Source organism: Mandrillus leucophaeus, unplaced genomic scaffold (genome assembly GCF_000951045.1).
Source record: "Mandrillus leucophaeus isolate KB7577 unplaced genomic scaffold, Mleu.le_1.0 Scaffold810, whole genome shotgun sequence".
In the NCBI taxonomy this organism is placed as follows: domain Eukaryota; kingdom Metazoa; phylum Chordata; class Mammalia; order Primates; family Cercopithecidae; genus Mandrillus; species Mandrillus leucophaeus.
Window position 1 is genome coordinate 652448 of NW_012108809.1, and position 6649 is coordinate 659096.

A 6649-nucleotide genomic window follows, 5' to 3' on the forward strand; every position below is an offset into this window, starting at 1 on the left:
AGCTGGGTCTACAGGCATACATCACCATGCCCAGCTAATTTTTGTATTTTCAGTAGAGACGGAGTTTCGCCATGTTAGCCAGAATGGTCTCGATCTCTTAACCTGGTGATCTGCCTGCTTCAGCCTCCCTAAGTGCTGGGATTACAGGCACAGTATGTCTTTTTAAAAATCATAAGCAGCAAAGTGAAAGTAGTGAGCTAATTGAAGAGGAGCAAATGTGTTATCACAGTGCTTCCTGATATAGACAGAGGTATGGAAGAGTGAGCTTATGCTATAAGGATGCTTCTTAGACAATGGAAAAGAGGAGGAGATAAATACAGTCTGACTGGGTCAAATGAAACAACATAAAAATTGAACTGACACAGGAGTTTTCAGAGCCATCCTATAATACCTGTTGTGGTAATACCCTAAAAACTTTAAATTCAATTTTTAAATTTATATTTTCTCATTATCACTGCTCAAAACCAGGTAATTATTTTTTCATTTAGTGTCATCAGCTCTTGCCTGAATTGGCCATCTAAGAGTCTTTTGGGGCCAAGGTCATTACAATATTTCTAAACAAGAAGTAATTTCCCATGAAGTCTCCAAGGTGTTAGATTTCAAACCAATATACATAGTATGGTATTCAGAGTCCTTTGATTTTCATTTATGCATATCCCACTCAGCATATGATCACAGCTGAAAAAATAAGCTTGAGTAATGAAATAAAGGAGATGCCAAAGCAATAGTTCTTCTTAGAATGGAGGTCATTAGTCTAATTGCCACAGGCGAATGATAATAAGGTCCTGTAGCCCTGTTGCTTGGAGCTGCCTTTTAAACCACAAACATGAATATAACATTTTAAAAGTATGACCAGGCTGGAGAGTGTTAAATTTACAATTTCCGGAAGGAATATTCTGGGACTTCTAGCATCTCAAAGTGATCCCTCAAACCTTAGCCTGTTAAGTTCAACATGCAGGATGTGGTAGATGGAGATGTTTACTCCTGTTCCTTACCTATAGAAAGAATATTATCATAGTCATCATCCTCTGCATCATCATCCTCATCATCATTGCCATCATCATCATCATCATCACTATTTTCATTATCATTCCTGTCTAACACTGTGTGATTTATTGAGACATTTGAGGTGAAGGCTTTAGTATACACCCTGGCAGGTAGCAACCACATAAAAATATTCTAAATATATTCTAAATATACTTTGTAAAGTAAAAATATACATTTTTGAGATATTGGCTCTTCCAATTGCTACTTAAAACAAAATAGTAAGAAAGTTGTATAATCTTGGTAAGCCTCAGATTCACAGTTGTAAAATGGGGATTATAGTGCCTGTTTCTAGGTTTTCAACAGTATAGTTATCAAATTTAAATAGCCTGTGTAACACTTAACAAATAAATTGACATATAGTGCAAGCTAAAAACTTGAATTCAACTTTAGCAATCCAAGAATATTCCCATAAAGCAGATGGTCAAGGCTATGCACATTGAGCTTGACAGAATCCTGCCCTATAAAACCATTATAGACAAGTAAATTTATCAAATTCGTATGAGAAACATCCCCTTAAACAATACATCTTAGGTAAATTTTTTAAATCCAGTGAAGGAAGAATCTAAGGTAATTTATATTTGTTACATTTCTATATATCTTAGATCTTTAATACACAATCCCCATCCTTTTTGGGTCATCCGCATGTTACATTTGTGTTAAAAGAAACAATTCTCATTGAAAATAAATAAAGTGGAAAAAGTAAGAACTTTTGGAGCCACAATGACTCTGTTTCTAATACCGGCATTGATTGCTGCTTATAGGTGTGAGGCTTGGGCAAGTTATTTGACTTCTTAGTTTCCTCATCTATAAGAGATAGATAATGGTGCCAGTACTGTAAGATTCTTATAAAGATTAAATATCACATACGTAAAATGCCTAACAGATACTCATTAAACTGAAGCTTTCATAACCCTACTAGAATTTTATGCCAAATGTACCCCAGTCTCCATTTGTTACTCATTTTTTTCCATTGATAAGATTCTTTAGAAAAAATTTTTTGAGACAATTCTTTCAGAGATGTTTTCAAGATGAATTTGCCATGTGATTTTCACCTTCACTCAGTTCTCTTTTTCATTCTCCCTCTAGAATGGGAGACTATGAAAAATGAATAACTGGGTCTATGGCCTTGACTTTAGACACTACCCTTGAAGGGAGTATTTCAAAGTTTCTGCCTTCTAAACTAAATGGAGACAATATAAGCTACTCTCCTTCTACAACCATAGCATCTAGGCCTCGGTATTTAGAAGTTTCTGCATTTCAGAAACAACGGTGATATTTTTACTTCTCAGAAAGATCTGAGCTCCTCCTCCCCCAACCTTCCCTTGCTCTAGTCTTCCCTGTCCTTAGACTGTTCTTTCTCTGTACCCATCCCACCTCGATCCAGACAAGAAGTTCTCTTCCTTCAGATCTAGGTTCATCTCAGAAAAATGCTTCTTCCTTGTCTTGATTTAGAAAATTTACCTTCATATTATCTGAAGTCTCTCCTGCAGGATGATCATGACAGAGGTAATTATTTTGTTGACTTTGTTTTCCTGGTGAAATGTCCATGAGAGTCGGGATGAACATTTATGTTGTTCACTGTATCATGCCAGCATAGGCACAGTGCCAGATACACCTCAATCATTTAATGAATATTTTCTGATTAAACAAAGACAGCAATGGAGAAAGGGTGAGCTAGGAATGCCAGTGATGTAACTGTTTCTTAGGTGTTATGCAATTCTTTTAATTTGTTCTTTTGTTTTTCTTTAATTGTGATATGGTTGCGCCGGTAATTATTTTCTTGTTCTCATAAAACAAAACAAAATAATAAAAAAGCCATTTAAAATAACATCCTAGTAAAATTACAACTGAAATGTAATTGAGTAAAAATAAAATTTACTTTTGTAAGTAGTAGAGTTTTAGTTTTTATGCTCAAGGTCAATTTCTTAATCTCTCTGGAAATTTATTAATTTCATTAAACGATATAAAGAAAATGACACCTGCAAAGACCAATTTAACTGCTTTTAACTCTTGTTCTATTTTTAGTTCAGCCATATACTGTGTGATTTGGGACATGTTATTTAATCTCTCTGTGTTATGGAAATTTCTATAATCAATCAAAATGAATAGAAAGAAAACTGTGTGACTGGGGGCATGTTATTTAATCTTTCTGTGACCAAATCTTTGCCTAAAAGTTAGAGAAAAATTAGAACTAAGCTCACAGAGATTTTAAGAAGCTAAAATGAGTCAATATATGTAAAACACTTGAATATTATTGTTAGTTTTTTGAAAAAACTTGAACAGCATTTGATACTATGCTTTATTCAGTTTTTAGAGATGCCACTTGAATCATCAAAGGACAACCATCTTGTCATTTCACCTCTCTATTTAGTAGAAACACCTATTAAATGAGTTAGCATTCACTATTTAATAACTAATTTGCTCAAGGTGGTTTTCACACTGCATGTATCTAATTTTTGGAACCATAGGAAAACTTAAAACTCAACAGAAGTTTTCCTCTGGATTATAGATAAAATTGAAATGATAATAAATATCAACTAGTCTTATTGAGTTGATTGGCTAGTTCAATAAATATTGCCTCCTTCTTTACAGTGGGAATAAATTAGGCATGTAATGAGCTTTCATGAACAGTTCAGTTTTCCAAATAGCAAGCGTATAGATGGAAAACTTCTTCCCATGGTATCCAAAAATCACACTGGAGTGTGGAACATTCTGAAACAACAGCTGTACCACTCGGCAGGATATACCCAAAATGTTAATTCAGGGGAGTCTAATGAAGGTTTATAACACAAGGTCTATTCTTAGACATGAAGGTTGGACTTAAGGACACCAAAATAAGCAGTGTTATGTTGGCAATTGCTGGATACCTTCACCTCTTTTACTGCTTGTTCACCCAAAGGAGCAATGCAGCATAGAAACATGAAATCTGGCACCTGGAGTGAGCAGCAGAGGTGGAAGTTTCCTCTACGTGGAAGAAAGCAACCCCTGTTCAAACTGCATCCTGGCAAAAAAGAGAGGAAAGAAAAAATTCTCGCTTTCTCTGCAGCTCATCAATTTTCTACTGCTGTCTCCAAGCTCAAACTGGGAATGGAGGAGTTAGGACGTGGAGGATGATGAAACGTATAATTCAATCTCCTGTGGCTCAGAGCAAGATAGTGAAGAAAGTCTATGTGAAGCATCTGAGGGAAAATGGAGATTATATAGCCCAGTGGTCTTAGGGAAAATTTGGTAATTTTAAGGTACCACCATCTTAGTCTAAATGAGTTTGGTTATTTTGTTTTGCTTACAATTAAATTTGTATGATCAATCAAAATGAATGAAAGAAAATGTATTCATCGGTCATCTATCTAAGTTAATTAATTTGTATTACATACTCTTTTTGAGTAAAAATAACACAGGAATAATGTTATCTCCTGGTAAGCTGAAACTACTTGCTAATGAAACTCAATTTTTTTCTAGTCAAGTTACGATTTTAGACATACTTGCCATATTACTCAAGGAGAACACTATTTTAGAATATTCTTTTTCCCTTGTGCTGATAAGTGTTTACTTCTCTGTGCTTTTGGTATTAATATAGTAGTATTTGTTACAAACATTTATGCTGTGATTGTGTACAATATTACCCTTAATTTTTCAGGGTACATTTTGTATTTTCATAATCAAACCTTTTCATAACTGATTGGTGCTCAGGACTATCAATGTTTAACTCCAGAACATTCTAAGACATAGATAGCAAGCACCTACGTATTTTCGTGGTTATCTTGCCTAATTCTAATGTACTGTAAGGTAATCAAGTTCATATAATTTGTCACTGGGATTTCGTAACAAAGCCATTTCAGATGATAAAACATAGAATTCAAATAAATTGAATATTGGCTTGCAAAATAAACTCAAGATTTGTTATCACATCACATATATTACAGATAGACATAAAATATTGACAGATAATAAATATATATACATGTTTTTTTTTTCTTAAAGTAGAGATCACAGCCTAAACTTTCATGGTTGTAGAGAATGGTAAAAACGTAGCACTTTATGTGTGAAGTTCTCATTTTTGTTTCCTTTATATTTTTAAAAATTATTGAATGCTCTTAAAACGTTTTTGCTTATGTGGGTTAAATATATTAATATTTTTGTGTTAGAAATTAAAATGGACAAATTTAAATATTTATTTTTAAATGATAATAAATGTGCATATTAGTGCTTTTAACATATGTCATGTTAAAATAATATTTCACAAAACAGAAACAATAAATTGGTGAAAACAGTGGTATTGTTTTACATTTTTGCAAGTACCTTTATTATCTAATTTGATAGTAACACACATGAATTTTGACATGTACTTCTCCATTCTGTTGCAATATACTGTTTTGGTTGAAGTGTATAAAGAAAATCTGGCCTCACTCAGATAATGCAATGGAAAAATGCAGAACTTTTTGGACCTACATAAAGGCTTTTAAGGACCTTCAAGGTGTCCCGGGACCACACTCTGAGCTTTAGGCCATTCATGTCAATAGAAATAGTCAATAGAGAACAATGATACCGGTAATGGGCTGATTCCCTACTCCCAGCCTGCTGGTTCAGAAAGAACACAAATGTTATAAAACATTTATGATTATTGTATCATTTAATAATCACACAGCCCTACAAGGTGGGTACAGTGATGCCCAACTGATAAGTGATGAACTGGAGGCATACAGAGTAACATGTCTGAAACCACAATCACTAAGACAATAATCAGGGATTTGAGTCATGCCTATTTGATTCCAAAGCCCAAGCTTTTTTCACTATATCAGTTTAAGGGAAATTTTTTATATTATCAGCTTTTTTGGTTAGGATTATCTGAGAAGGAACAGTGTCACCTGTCAGTTGTGTTTTAACTTTAATATATGACTTTCCTTACATAATAATAAGAGTTGTACTGCCTATATGCGTTTGGTTCATTACCATTATTGTTCGTTGTAATTTTTTAGTATTACTTCAAAAGAATACTTAAAACTACACTACATGAGCAGTAACAGGTTTGTCTTTGTGAGCACAAAGTTATTTTTATCCTTAGATTTTTAAAAAGACATTCTTACATATAATAGTACTCCTAATCTGCAGTTTTGCTTTCCACGGTTTCAGTTGCCTGAGGTCAACTGTGGTTAAAAATATTAAATGGAATTACAGACATAAACAATTCATAAGCTTTAAATTGTGTGCCATTCTGAGCAGCTGATAAAAATTTTCTGTTATTGCACTCTCTCCTGCTCAGAGCATGAATCATTTCTTTTTCCAACATATCCTTACTATATGCACTATCAACCCATTAATTACTTAGTAGCACTCTCAGTTATTAGATTTTAAAAAAAACAATGTATATAAGGTTTGGTACTATTTGTGGTTTCTGGAACCCACTGATAAGGGAGGACTATTGTATATGTACTTCATTTCATTCGATATGTTATACATATACAGAAATTAAAAATAAACTTTTCTCCTTCTGTATTGACATGCAATATGATCAGTATCTCTCTCAACTCACAGCCCTGACCTCCTACGGAATTAACTGTTGCAAAATCCTAAATTTTCTTAATAGTATAGCTTGAAATATATT